The following is a 16,148-nucleotide window of genomic DNA, read 5'->3' on the forward strand; positions in this document are numbered from 1 at the left end:
GGGGGCACACCACACTAAATATTCTCCCTTTTTCTTTCAGTAGAAGCTCAAGATGTGGCAAATGGTGCCAGCTGCTAAAGATACAGACTTTGAAGTGAAGAGCAGGCACATTCTGAGACTAGGAATTTGTTTCCATTTCCCAGAACTGAGCTCACTAGTTCTTTCACACAAAAGTCCAATCCCTTCTTCATTTCAGCAGCCTAACTTAAGTGAAACAAGGCCTTCTGTTAGTGCTGTTGTTAAACTGGCAATCACAAACTTTTGCCAAACTACTGCAGACCACCCAGAGATCTACTGGTACAGGAGGGGATAATGTGGTACCCTCCAATTGTTGTTGGACTATGATTCCTATCAGTCCCAACCCAGGAACTGTGATCCTAAGAGCAGGTAGCTTTGTACATAGGAAAACACTTCCATTCATCATGGAGAACTTTGATCAGGCTTCCTCAACCTTGGCCCTCCAGATGTTTTGAGACTACAATTCCCATAATCTCTGACCACTGGTCCTGCTAGCTAGGGATCATGGGAGTTGTAGGCCAAAAACATCTGGAGGGCCGAGGTTGAGGAAGCCTGACTTTGATGAAGATCAACAGAACCCCACAAACCTTGACCCATCTCTCAGTGGCCATTGTATATGCAGCCACCAGCAGTCTTGCAGCTCAGGGATACCTTGTATATACCTTACATTTACTGAATTAGCATTTAGGCTGTTTTGATTACTGCACATGGCCAATCGATGAGGAGCCAGGGATTTTGTTCTTAATGTCCCTTGGTGGCTGGGCATCTCTCTCAAGCCTTTAGAATGCAAGACTCATCAGTCTTTGGGACACAGTCTGGCTAGTGGGGGAGTATAGTTTGGAGCCAGGTTTGCTGTTTGGATTTTGAAATATACTCAGAGTTGAGAGTGGATTTCATGCTCTTTATTCAGCTCATAGTGGTGAGGAGGAATGAAAATTTCCCCAAAGTATCTGCTTTATATACATTATTTACACAATGGGCTGCACGTGATTGGCTAATTCTGGAATTCTCCTGTAGGCCAATCAGGTTGTGGATTCACTTCCATCTGGAGCTGGATTGGGTGGCTCCTGCAGACCAATCATACTGCTGCATTGTTCTAGGACCAATCAGACTGCTGCATTCTGAATCCTATTGTTCTAGGACCAATCAGACTGCTGCATTTTGGATCCTATTCAACTCAGTACATAACAGATTTGGACTTGTCCAAAAGGAGGAAGCTCACTTCACGAGCTAGGGGAAGCCCTAGCTGGGGTGAGGGACAAGCTGATACACAGAGAGTAATAGATAGATGTTTGTAGCATAAATAGGTCTGAGGAATTGTCCCAGGAAAAGAAGCTTGTGGCAATACATCATGTGTGACAAATTGAATCATACAATATTTTGCATTTGCATGTTCTGCACAGATAGTAAGGAATTTTCATCCAATTTCAGACTCAGCTGTTCCACACCCACCTCACTAGGCCTCCTAGGGACCAATCACTCACTCACACACTCTCTGCCTAACCTACCTCACAGGGTTGCTGTGAGGATAAACATGAGGGAGGACTTTGTGCACTGCCTTCAGCTCCTTTGAGAAAAAATACAGTATAAATGTACATCATGAAGAGGTTGGTGGTGATAATGATGCAAGCAGTTGACCACCATTGACTTATACTGCCCTACTGAAATCACCCATTGAAACCCAAGGCTAAGTAAAGATTCTTGTCTAGTATCTTTTGAGCAGAGCAAAAATCTGGAGTGTTGACAACTCCCCGTGTCTGGTAAAGAAGGCCACTTTTCATCTCCCTTTGGAATAATATTTCCCTCCCCTTTCCAACACTCAGCTGGATGCTTTAACTAATTAAAGGCTTCCAACTGGCAGATGCATCCTTTCCCTTTGGAGCCAAATGTCAGAGATGACTTGCTCATATTTGCTAATGACTGACAAACTGTAGAGAGTTCCAAGTGCTTAGCATCCAAAGGGCGTCTTAACAGTGCACACACATCACAGATGAAGACCCATTGGTCCAACTAGCTTGATAAGGTCTAATGTGACAGGGAACAGCTCTCCAGAGCTTAGGAACAATCTAGATGAGACGGTTAGCAGTCATGCTCACTATTCACCTGTCTCTTCCAGGGTTGGTGCCATCGGTACAGAGCTGTTTGTACCTGTCTGTAGCAGGTACCCATAGGGCAAGGTATAGGAACATAGGAAGATGCCTTATACTGATCAAGTTAGTTCCCTTTGGAATATAGATTGATTTACTTCCTTGAGTATCCCTAATTGGGAGGTGCTGCTGATTTTGTTTTATCCAGAAGAACCTCTGTTTTTCATCATTCTTACATAATACATGGCCTGTAATCAATACTCAATGTGACAGTTGTCATTTCTCAGTTATGTTTTTCCATGTAATAGTTTTTGAACCCCTGCCATCCATTTCTGTTGCTCCATTTGCTATTCCAGGTTTCTCCCAAAAATATGTGCAGAATGTACTTTCAATGCACAGCCTTCCAAGTTGCAAGACAGCTTCAACTGGCATCCTTTACAGGATTTACTAGAAGTCTGGATTCACTTTAAGTATAAGCTTGCAATCAGAATTTAATAGATTATTCAAATGATGTAGAATATTTCAAATATTTCATGCAGCAAGTGTCAACAAAATCAATCCTTTAAATAGAACTTTTGCAGTTTGTCTAAATTATTTATTTTTGCTATAAATGCATGCATTATGATTTTAATAGCTATAAACATTTCCCCCATTTCCTGGCAAAAATGGACATATTTATTGTCAAGTAGATTGCTTTCTCTGTTTCACATGCACAGCCACATTTCTCTCTATATAATTTGGACTGGTATGTTATCACGCTGTGATGACTGTCTGAGCCACAAGGGGGCACAAAAACCACATGGATTGAGTTGGGACTTCAAAGCTGGCCCTTTCAAGAATCCACCTCAGGAGGTGGAAAATGGGATTGGAAGGCACTGTCATAACCTCTCCCTCTTTCTCTCTGGTACCAAGGGAGGCTTTTTCTGGCAGGTGTGTGTCTTTTGCACATGCACACACACAGAGAGAGAATTGGCGGGAAGGGAAGAGAGATAATAGAGTTTTAGTTGGAAGGGATCCTAAATGTCATCTAGTCCAACCCCCTGCAATGCAGGAATCTCAGCTAAAGCATCCATGACAGATGCCCACCCAACCTCTGCTTAAAAACATCCAATGATTCAATGAATTTGAATCCATTGGTTCAGATCCTACCCTCCTGAGCAGTAGAAAACATGTGTGTTCCATCTTCTGTGAGAAGGCCCTTCAAATATATGAAGATGGCTCTCATATCTCCTCTCAGTTAAAGGAATGCAGGAAACTGCCTTATATGGTGGGAGGCAGTCCTCTTTCTGAATACCAGTTGCTGGAAATTGTAGGAGGGGACTCTTACACTTGGATCCTGTTTGAAGGTTTCCCACAGACATCCAGTGAATGAGAACAGGATGCTGGACTGGATTGGCCTGATCCAGCAGGCTCATCTTATGCTTTAATACCAAGCCAGACCATTGGTCCATCTAGTGCAGTATTGTTGACACTGATTGGTAGTGACTCTCCTGCATTCCAGGCAGGTGTTCTCCCCAACCATACCTGATGATGCTGGGTCTTGAGCCTGGGGCCTTCTGTGTGCTACGCACATGCTCATATAGATGAAGCAAGATTCTAGTACTTGCATTTCTCAATAAAGTGCTGGTTTGAATAGGAATACAAGAAGAGGCCTTCTGCTGAGTCAGACCACTGAGCCACCTACCTCAGTTTTGTCCACAGTGTCTGGCAACAGTTTTCCAGGGCTTCAGACAGGAGTCTTTTCCAGTCCTAACTGGCAATTCCAGTGATTGAATCTGGAACCTTCTATATGCAAAGCCAATGGTCTGCCACTGTGCTTTACCCTATCAAGAATTTTTCTTGCCCAGGTGCAATTACTCTTGTGCTGATTTGATTAACTAGCAAAGCCAGGTGCTGTTAGCCAGGTTCTTTGTGTGTAAGCTTGTTAGTGGGTTGGCTGGCTGCCAGATTTTACAGTTTGTCATAAAGACTCTATTAGTGCAACCTGCCTGGGTGTTATGCCAAACCCCCTGACATGCTGTTGAATCTGGTTGGGGGTTCCAAGAATGTATTTTACTCCTTTGCAACTCTGCCTCTGTTGTATGTAGCTTTTCTTGTTTTAATCTCTTGGCCAACAGTTTGAATAACACAGAAGTTTGCCTTATTGTCAATAAACCTTTATATATATATATTTAATTGCTCTGAGTTCAGTTACCTGTAATTGTCTTCTACCATGAATTGTTAGTTTTCTTATCTCCCAGGTTAGAGAGGGCTCTCTCTCTCCTTGACCCAGTCCTGCTCAGAGTTTCCTGAGGGAGGTGGCCTCTGAGACAAAGAATGATTCCATTAATGACAGTGCAGGATGGAAGGAAACACTGAAAAGTAATTAACTCAAGTATTGAGTCATTTCATAAGAAAAGACAGATAGGATGAGCAGTGCCATTTCTAGGGTACAACAAACTTGGAAGACCACACCAGGTCTCATGCTTGTGGTGGCCCCACACAGGTCTGGCATTGGTCAGTGCATTGCCTGAGGAGGCTGCTACCTCCACTGTCCCCCCAGTCCTCCTCATCCTCCTCACTTAATCCCACCCCTCCCACCCCAGTTTAAAATAGATTTGCTGCCACTAATGCAGCAAGAGCACCAGAGCCATGAGGAAGCGGGTCCTTCCTCAGAATGTGTCACTCTGAGCAAAGGTGGCTTATGAGAGTGCCTGCACTGCTGTTGCTTTGCCAGAGCAGCCAGAAATCTTCTTTTAAAATTAGTTAAATGTTTAACCCTAAAGATTCAGTATTAGCTCAGTCCAACTTCAGTCAGTCCAACTTCAGAAGGCAAGGCTGCCCTCCATCAGTTCCTTATGTGAGAACTGTGAGAGGCTGATGATGAAACAGTAGCCTTGAATGTAATGTCTGCCAAGGTGCAGGGAGTATTATAATTCATTCAGACAACCTGTTTAAACTCAGTGATAAAGAGGAAGAGGACATAAGAGTGGAGGGATGTGGGATTTTGCAGTAGGAGGGATCAGGAAGATGGCAAGTTCTCACTGGATGGATTCCTTACAGTTGGTATATCACAGGGTCCTCTCCTTTAGAAAGGCAGGCAAAACTGTGCCCACAGAGGAGATTGTTTAGTTTAAATACGAGGTCTTCTCAGAGAATCATGATTACAACAAAGTCAGCCATATCTTACCTCATCCTTCACCAACCTGGTGCCCTCCACATGTTTGGGACAACAACACTCAGCAGTGTCAGCCAACATGGTGAACATGTGTATCTGTTGTGGAACATGTATTGTGGAACATACAAGACTAGGGATGCAGGTGGCGCTGTGGTCTAAACCACAGAGCCTCTTGGGCTTGCTGATCAGAAGGTCGACAGTTTGAATCTGCCCAACAGAATTAGCTCCCATTGCTCTGTCCCAGCTTCTGCCAACCTAGCAGTTCGAAAGCATACTAGTGCAAGTAGATTAAAACTTATTGATGCAGTGGGACGGTAAGTTGTGTTTCTGTGCTCACTGGTTTCCATCACAGTGTTCTGTTGCGCCACAAGCGGTTTAGTCATGCTGGCCACATGACCCAGAAAACTGTCTGTGGACAAACATTGGCTCCGTTGGCCTGAAAGTGAGATGAGTGCTGCAACCCCATGGTCGCCTTTGACTGGACTTAACCATCCAGGGGTTCTTTACTTTTTTTACCTTAATAGAAGACTCGGAACAGAATTGCAGGACCAGCAAAAAAATTGCAGGGACCAGCAAAGTCATATTGATTCTACTGGTGGTATGATCCAAAGAACCAGCCATGTTAAGACAAACTTTGCTGGACTTGTGGGTTTCAGGGGGCAATGCTTCTTGGTGGAATGTAGTAAGATCAAATGACCTGAGGAAATAATAGGATCCCATCTGTACTCAGATAATTCCTGTCCAGGACAGGACCCCAGTAAGAGCAACTTGTTATAGGTGAGGCTGTTATGGAAACATGTTGAGCATGTGCATGTTGCAAGACTGTGATAAAGAGCTTATTCATGCCATCAGGGAATGCTGGTTTAATTATCGGGATTACTGTCATGCTGCTTACTTAAAAATGGAAACTTGAAAATGGATACACATTGTTACCAATGTCCTTGTTAGCATTATGCCAAGTCTTCGCTTACCAGAAAAGGCAGCTGATTGGAGCAGAATGGTCTTTGCAGGCTTTGACTCACTGAAGCTGTTGATACCGTGTCGGTGCTGACCTTTCCCTGAGCTTCATCCCCAGTGGCATATTCTCCAGTACTTGCAGTGTTCCATTCTGGCAAGAACAATGCAAACTGTGATAGCTATAGAGACGAATTATTCACAAAGAGAAGTCTGGAGGGATGTGAATGCAAGACCCAATATGAAAGGAAGCAAGATTAAAATGGAGTTGGCATGGACTGGTCAGGAGTCTCCTTTGGGAATCTCCCCCCAATTAAGCATGGTTGCGGGGATTTGTTCCTAGCAAATTCTGATGGAAACTGGGCTAAAATAAAGACCTGAAAATAGTTGCGCTTTGCATTTGTCTGAATTTTGTTTTCACCTCAAAAACTATACAAAAATGCATTTCAGATATAATATGAAATTTAGAAAGGTGAATTTTGTGGGAAAATGCATTAAAAATGCATATTTAAATGTGATTTTTTAAAATGTGGGTTTGTCCTTGATGTAAAGATTTTGTTGAATTTTGGTGCTGGCGATGGAAGGGAAATTGCAAAGTGAAAGATGCACCTGCCACATCAGAAGGAGCCCAAACCTTCTCCCATTAAATAGAGAGCTAGTGTGTGGCGTAGTGGTTAAATTAACTCAAGTATGGTTAGATTAAGGAGACCAAATACCTAACTCCCAATTCTCAATTTCCTGCTCTTCTTTGAATAATAATTCAAAGTTCAATAATAATAAATGGAAATGATGAAAGGAAGCTGGAATTGAATAAGTGCTTCATTGAATAAGTGGTCCATTACACTACTGTTTTGCAACACGTTTTACCTGAACAGGTGGAATGAGGAAGTAGGGAATGGAACTGTTTACATTAAATTAGCTTTATTGTACTAACTTCCAATCTGTGTTAGATTAGCATATGTGTGTGTGTGTGTTTGTGAGTTTTAATTTATTTTATATAGGAGCAATCGTATAGTGTCAGGTGTTTTGCAGTTCAGGCTGTAGGAGCAGGCAGAGGCCTATCTCCAATCTTAGTGCTGTATGGCTATTGTGTTGAGATCAGAGATAAACCTTTGCCTACTTTCTCATAGTAAAAGACATCAGCAAAGAGTTACTTCCAATCTAATTGTTATAGTCCTATAGCATTAGGATAAAAGATAAGCTTCTGTTGCTGCCTTGTGTGATCAAGGACAGGCTTGGGGAACCTTTTTTGCTCTGTTGGCCAGATCCTTATCCATCCCTGCCTTTGCAAGCCAGCTCTGACAGGAGGGTGGAACAACCCAGCTGTCAATTGCCTGACACTCTCTGTGACACTCTCTGTGTGTTTTTGGTCCAAAAACCCAAAGTGCTGCACCAACAAGTACAAAATAACCCCTCTGCAGCGCCACAAATCCAACTCAGTGGTGTGACTTTGGAAAATGTCAATCACTTCTCCTACCTAGGCAGTTATCTTTCCACAACATTGATGCCGAAATCCAGCATCGCCTGAGCTCTGCGAGTGCAGCTTTCTCCCGATTGAAGTGAAGAGTGTTTGAGGACTGGGACATTCACAGGGAAACCAAAATGCTTGTTTACAAAGCTATTGTACTACCAACCTTACTGTATGCTTGTGAAACATGGACCACTTACAAACATCATCTCCAACTTCTTGAAAGATTCCATCAACGGTGTCTCCGAAAAATCTTACACAACATTTGGGAAGACAGGCGAACTAATATCAGTGTACTGGATGGAGCAAAGATCACCAGTGTTGAAGCAATGATTCTTCAACATCAACTTCGTTGGACTGGTCATGTTGTGTGGATGCCTGATGATCGTCTTCCAAAACAACTATTCTATTCTGAACTTTAAAATGGAAAGCGTAATGCTGGTGGTCAACAAAAGAGGTTTAAAGACTGTCTCAAGGCAAATCTTAAAAAATGTAGTATAAACACCGACAACTGGGAAACACTGGCCTGTGAGTGCTCCAGTTGGACAACAGCCTTTACCAAAGGTGTCATGGACTTTGAAGACACTTGAACTCAGGACACAAGGGAGAAACGTGCTAAGAGGAAGGCACACTTGGTAAATCCACACCGTGATCAACTCCTGCCCAGAAACCAATGTCCCCACTGTGGAAGGACGTGTGGATCCAGAATTGGCCTCCACAGTCACTTATGGACTCAGTTTTAAAACCGTGTTTATGGAAGACAATCTTACTCGGCTATGAGTGATCGCCAAAGAAAGAAAGAAGATGACTCTGTGACATCAGATGATTGGCAGGTTATGTTGTTCCACCCACTTGTCAAAGCCCCTTATGCAACGCTTCCCAATCACCTGACAGACACTCAGTTGTCAGGTTCTTGGAAACCATAGCACAGGGGGAGGGTCTTTGCTAGCCACGTGCCCAGCACTTCTGAAGAGTGGGTTTGCAAAGCTACTTTATGCAGGGATCAGCTGTGTGATTTGAGGGGATTCAATCACACAGCCTCTTTCTGTTCACTAAACCCTCTCACCTCTTCTGCTACTGACACCTCCTCCCACTAGTCTGCTCCCTCTGATCACTCATGAGAGCCAGTGTGGTGTAGTGGTTAAGAGCAGTAGACTCGTAATCTGGGGAACTGGGTTCGCGTCTCCGCTCCTCCACATGCAGCTGCTGGGTGACCTTGGGCCAGTCACACTTCTTTGAAGTCTCTCAGCCCCACTCACCTCACAGAGTGTTTGTTGTGGAGGAGGAAGGGAAAGGAGAATGTTAGCCGCTTTGAGACTCCTTCAGGTAGTGATAAAGCGGGATATCAAATCCAAACTCTTCTTCTTCATCATCATTGTCCCGCCACCAATCCCCTGGCTCAAATTCTTCTTCCCCTGGGGGTTCCCTGGCTGATGCCTCCCACCATTCCTCTGCATCCAGCCAGTCCATGACAATGAAACACCATCTTCATGCTTTCTGACCCGTAGAGAAAATGGCTTTGAAAATGGGATTCATTCTAGGGCACACTAAACACAATACAGCGGATGCCCATGATTGTTTTCTCCAGTGTCTTTTTCTTCTGCAAAAAGCAGCCATGGGGCAGGGAGGAATGAATGATAGGGATCTGGGCTGCAGCATTTCCTCATATATCAATTCCCAAATGCAAATCCCTCCCCTTGCCTGAGCTGCTTTTAGTCACAAAGGAGAAAGCATACCATTAAAATGTGAGTGCTTGTGCATGGTAGTTTTCCACACACAAAAAGCACACAACAAAAAGGCATTGAGAGATCCAGTAAAAGTTTTTTGTATTGCATTTAGTTTGGAATTTAGTATAACTGGGAACCAATTCTTTTTTATTTAAGAATATTTATATCCCCACTATCCAACAAAAGAATATATAACTGTCCTGCACACTAAAGAATATATATAATAGCATATATTAAAGTTAACAAATGGCATCAGATCAACTATATGCAATTTATTAATTGAGGTAGAATTTGGTCATCTTATAGCCACAAAAATTCCCTGGGAAAAGGACCTTCAGGTAATAAGTTCTAATGAAAAATGGAACACACTTTGGCCAAATTAAGGGAATCCTCCTTGAAATTATTGCATAGGTGATATATTTCCCCCATTCTAATATCCCACAGGATACCGGGGCAACATCAACCAGTTGGAGGGGAGGTAAGAAGACTGGATCATTTATATGTATGTAGTGCTTTTGCAAATCTGTTTACCCATTTTGGGTTTTGGAATTAAAGGAACTGGGTTTAATCTACAAAACAGGCCTACAATCTTCTCTTCAACTTGCTTTACTTGGAGTAAAGGACATGTCTACTACACCAAGTGATCATAAAGAACTTTTAACATTCCTCTTCATGACAGCACACGTAGAAATAGCCATGTGATGCCTCACTACCTTGGCCTTGAACACTGAAGCATGGTGCTGCAGAGCTGGAAATGAGATAGGGAGTAGGTGGGAAGGTTGGTGCAGTGCAAAAACAGATCCCTGACAGCAACCATATCTTCCCAGAAGCTAACAAATACAGAGTCAGACAATAGGCCTTTAAAAAACACAGCTGGCTCCTCCAGGGAGGTCTGGCCAACTACAGTACATAGGACTTCACTTCTCAGCTGCTACAACATCCTTCTATAGTTGAAATAGAAGGGGAACAGACTCAACCAGCAGGACCTGCAGGGAACTATCCATGGTACTGGCTTACAAAATCTGTGCTTAGAGAGACTGGCTTCATCTGATCTGACTCAGCTGTACCTGACTGGCCCTGACCCTGCCGATCTTCATTGGTCCAGAAGAGGCTTGTGGAACTCAACGTCCCAGTGGCACAGTACTGAGGGTATGGAGCTCCATAATACTGGAGCCACCATGAAGAGAAGCCTGCAGAGAGCCCTTGCAGATTTTTTAAAATAAAAGCAACTGCTCTTAATACTGTTAATGCTAAAGAAGCATTCATGTGGTATATGGTAGGGAGAGCTACTCCTACAGCCAGCCAAAACGTAAATGGAATTTGAGGGCTTCTACACTAAGGTATGTTGGCTTCAATGTGGTTTTGGATGCCTCCAGATGTAATATAGGAAATGAAGCCCTGGTCAAGGCATAAAATCCCTCCAATGTGCAATCTTTTTCTCTGCAGAAAGAATTCAGAAACAGCAGAGTTGCAGATGTGAAAAGTCCAATTAGAATCCTCAGTTAATCCTGGGATTTCTGCTTCACTATATTCAATTACAAAACCCTGCTGCGGCTTCCTACTGCTGCTTTTTAGAATTAACCAGAGCTCCAAATGGAGTCGACTTCTAATCTATATCAAAAGGAAGCTTTTCCTTTTATTTATTAAGAGGCACCAAGGATGGCATTTTTAAATCCTCTTGCTACTTCTGCAATTGATTTAGACGAACATATTCCATCCTTGAGACTGCGCTAGAAGGCCTTCTTTAAAACATTTCTGCTAAATCACAATAGTCTAAAGGTTCTCATGGAAGAAATGCAGCCGTTATTGATATAGCATCCCAGTATAGGGTGGGAATTTAAATCTAGACCTGCACAGGGCTTTGGGATCTCAAAGAATGCCTGCCCCCGCCCAGTACAATTCCTATAAGAAAAATCATTATGGTATTTGTGTAAATAGAAGTGGTCATCTCTGTGGGAGAGAAATGCAGAAGGAAACAAGGGAAGACTTGAGGTTTTCCTTTTCTGCCATGTTCCGATATAGGAACCATCATCACCCTAGAAGCTCTTTGATAAAACTGTGAAGCACCAAACTAAAGTAGGTTCCACTTTTGGGGGCACTTGTATGCAAATATTAATGACATCCCACAGGAAGGGATGGAGCTCAGTGGTTGAGCATCTGCCCTGCAGGGAGAAGGTCCCAAATCCAGTCCCTAAGAACTGGGAATGTCCCTTGCCTGAAGCCCTGGAGAGCCACTTCCAATTAGTGTAGACAATACCAAGCTGGGTGCACCAGTGGTCTGACTTCGTATAAGGCAGCCACCTATGTTTCTAGTATAGGAAAGGGCTGTAGCTCTTTGGGTTTTTTGGGTTTTTTAATAAAAAAATTTTTTACTCATTTTCACTTTTAACATTTATCATCGTACACAAATCTTAAATCATTTAACAAGTAGGATTCTCATAATCCCCAAACTTCCCTCCACCCCCCATGGTTTCACTGGCGGAGGAAGAGGGGTGCGGGGGGAGCGCACCACCCCTGGCAGCGCGATCCCGGTGGCCTGCCATCGCGGCTGCCCCCTGCCCATGCTGGGTGCCCCACTCCCGCAGGCAGCGTGCCACACCCCCAAGACACATGCACACCCCGCCCCGCCTGCTCTCCGCCCCCTGGTGCAGGAGCATGAAGCTCTGCCACTGCGTGGTTTCCCCAGATATTCTTTTCAAACTGTACCTTATCATATTCTCCATATTTTCTTAATTCTCAATTTTTATCATTATTCTCACTTCATTGCAAGTGTTTTTAAAATCCTGCCAATGTTTCCAATTGTTTCCAATGTTATTTCAGGTAACTTATAAAGTTTTCTCCATTCCTTATTAAATTTACTGTCCTCTTGATCTCTGATTTTCCCGGTCATGTTCACCAATTCAGCGAAATAGTCCATCATCTTTATCAGCCTTTCTTCTTTTGTAGGTAAATTGTCCTCATTCCATCTTTGAGCAAGTTAGATCCACGCAGCTGTTGTAGCATACAGAAATAGTCTCTTTAGATCCTTAGTTATTTCTGGACATAGAATTCCTAATAAAAAAGCTTCAGGTTGGTTTTTTTTTACAAAAGTTATTTTAAACATTTTTTTCAACTCATTATAAATCATTTCCCAATATGTTTTTGGTTTTTTTACACGACCACCACATGTGGTGAAATGTACCTTCCTTCTATTTACACTTCCAACATGTATCTGTGGCAGGGCTGTATCTCTTTGGATGTTGGTTCTTCAGCTGGATCTCTTAGGCTGCAAACCCTACACAGACTGTAGATGAACACAGTGGGGCTTATTTCTAAACAAACATGCGCAGGGTTGCAAACTATTAGCCACATGTTCTCATTGTTTTGAAATATATATAATTGTAATATTACTTGTATTTTGTAGCTTTGTTGTTTTAAGTAGTGGGATAAAAGTAGATCCTAGGTCTCCAAGGAGAACATATTCACAAAAGATAAGGAAATATGCTTTATGCAGGAAAGTTTTCTTTAAAGTTGCCATAAGCAACCTTCCTTTCAACTACTGTTTCAATTGACTTGTTGGGTTTGAAACTCTGCATAAGCAATGCTGACATCTCGTGGACATTCAAAATACTGCAAGCTCATGATCTTAGCAGGTAAGTTTTTGGATATGTAATATTTATTTGTTTCATGAAATGTATATAGCGCTTGAACATAAAAATAAAGCAGAATGGCTCAAAGTGGCTTCCCAAAGGACTTAAAACGGTACAATTATCTGTTTAAAAACAGTTTAAAAGAGCAATTTAAAACATTCAGGAATAATTATAAATTATAAAATCAACAATAAGTTAAAAACAGTTTAAAATACATGTCAACATTCTACATATTTGGGTAGGCTTTTCTAAACAATTTTTTTTTAAGCAGGCATAAAAAGAGTATAGTGGAGGCACATGCCTGATGTCAACAGGCATTGAATTCCAAAATGTGGGTGTGTTCTATTATTACTATTATTATTATTATTATTATTATTATTATTATTATTATTATTATTACCCCACCCATCTGGCTGGGTTTCCCCAGCCATAAACATTATGGGTTGGATCCAGGCTTACTTACAGTACAATATTGTATAGAATTTAGGGAGTCTTGCCAAATCTTATCAACATAGGAAATATTAACAAACAAACATCTGAACACAGGGGAAAAAATCATAAGTGCATGTATATAAACTGTCAAACAAAATCAGTGCAGACACTAATTCTCCTAGGAAAAAGAAGACATCCTCCAGGACCAAAGTGACCAGAAAGTAGGCTCAGCTCATGTGAACACCTTTGGCCACTTTCTGATGCTGCATAAAATGTTCAGAAAGAGCCATAGCCCCTACACTGTTGAACCTGCTTCCTTTGGATGGCTCCTCCTCCCATTTCCAGCATCTAGCAAATCCAATTCGGCAGCCATCATAGCTTAGTTTGAAGACAAACTAGCAGGACAAACATGGATGTTCACATTTTATGCAATGACAGTTTGATAATAACACCTCCATCTCTGTCAAGGATGTCATTGTCACATCACCTAGGACAGTGGTTTTCAAGCAGTGTGCCGTGGCATCCTGGGGTGCCTTAAATGATGGTCAGGGGTGCCGCGGGCAACACTGGCCTCTGTTCCTCTTCCCTCCCCTCCCTCCTCTGATGCTGTCTTGTATCTCTGCCTCCCAAAGGCTTGCACAGCTGTTTGTTGCAGCAGCCCTGGCTACAAGCTTCCCAGGCAAATGGGGGGGGCAGCTCAGAGACCAGGGACAGCAGCAGCAGCAGCTGCCCAGAAGAGTCCCAAGGAGAGGCGAGAGGAGAGGAGCCTGAGGGAACACTCCCCAAGGTGTTTGAAAAAGGTTGAGAGGCTGCCAGTTCTGCAGGCAAGGGGTGACCTGACTGGGCTCCTGAGCCCCACAGGGGTGCTGCAGAAAGAATGTAGTTGGTTAAGGGAGTTGTGGACTCAAAAAGGTTGAAAACCTCTGACCTAGGAAAATGAAAGGAAAGGTTAAGATAGGAGAGGAATAATCAACAACCAGGAGAGGGTGCTGTGCTCCTAAACTGGAGGCTTCACCTAAAGGCAGAGAGAGCTGAAATTCTCAGTTCTGAACTGCTTGTAAAAATCTAAACAGATGTGGGAAATGTGATGGTGAGAATGGTTTTTAGGGGGGATGCATTTTCCTTTTTTGAGTATGTTGGATCTGGACATTTTAATAAAATAAAGGTATAACATTGTTGAGTTTAGCAAGCTTGTGGTTAAATCTAAAGATAACTTTAAAAATGTGTTTGTTTTTCCTTAACAATATAATAAATGAATAAAAATAGAGAAAGGAGAAAGCTCAGCAATGAATCAAAGCAATTTGTAGTGCAGCATTGTACAGTGAAAGCAAATACCATCAGAACACAACTAAAAGGGGGAAGGCAGTTTGGTGAGGGAGGGAGGGTGGACGAAAAAAAGTGGGGCTCACCTCCAGGGGAGCAATACAAACATGCAAACAAGTTCAAGTATAGATCCCAAACGCCCGTGTGTTTATTCTCTTGGTGCTGTCTGCTGAAGGTAGCCTTTTCATATCTTGCAAGGGGAGATAAGTGTCTTGGCTCTCCCCATCCGATGAGGAACTGGAGCTCATTATTCTGGTTTTGCCAAAGGATTTTATTTTTCAGATAATACCAGTGCATAAGGGAAATCATGGGTTGCAAGGATCAGCAGTTACACAAGAGATCAAAGGCATGGCTAGGCAGGAGCTGAGATGCTGAACCAACAAGCAACATGGCACCTGAAACTTCCTTTTGAAGGATGGGTCAGGCACAGCATTCAGTGGAGCAAGCAGCTGGGCTTTCAAGACTGAGCAAGCAAGCAGGCACACATTCTAGTTGGAATAGCCAGGTGAGGTTTGTGTGCTCTGCTGCTAGGGTCTCTGTGTTCTCTGGAGTGGGTGCCAGCTTGGCATCAGATTTACTCCCAGCTGCCTCAGAAAAACCTCTTCACCAGTTTTTAGCAGGTGCTCTTTCCAAGTGTTTTTAAAGTTTCAGAAAAGCTTTGCCCTTTTCTGAGATATCTTTGAAACAGCTGGCTCATTTCTTAGTTGAGGAGAATATTAGAAGCTGCTGAGGTTTGTATCTATGAGCTAGGAAATTTGAAACAGCAAAACTACTGATGACATTCTTATGAGGAATCCTTAAATATACTGTCCAGGGCAGACGGTAGTAAGCTGTTATTACCACTAAGTACCTATTCTCCACTAAAAGCAAGTGTGTGTGTAAATCAGCCTGCTGTAAACTTTTTCCATAGCTGAGTTATGATTAAGACAGTTTTGAAGATTCAAAACCAGCTTTCATAGTGCCTTAAATTTAGTTCAAAGATTAATCTCTCGCTTCAGTGCATAGAGATAGTGACTTCCTGAGTTGGTGGGTTACTTTGCAAAACATCTGCATGTGTCTACAAAAAGGCCTGCCTGGATTTGCTGAAATCAACATGCACATGTAATGAAATTCTGCCCTAATAACTTGGATGGCGAAAAATATAACAGAAGATGCTATGGGCACAAATATACTGTTTTATTTGGGGGGGCGTATGTGTTTTTGCTTAAGGAGATTAACGGCTGTGGTAAGCAACCACTCAGGTTAAAGATAATTACAGCTTGGTTTGTAGACACTTGGTTTAACATGCATTAGGCAATTAAAATAACCCCAAAGTAAATCCATTTAAGCAAAAGAAATGAGACCTGTACACGT

Source organism: Podarcis raffonei, chromosome 8, assembly GCF_027172205.1.
Source record: "Podarcis raffonei isolate rPodRaf1 chromosome 8, rPodRaf1.pri, whole genome shotgun sequence".
Lineage (NCBI taxonomy): Eukaryota > Metazoa > Chordata > Lepidosauria > Squamata > Lacertidae > Podarcis > Podarcis raffonei.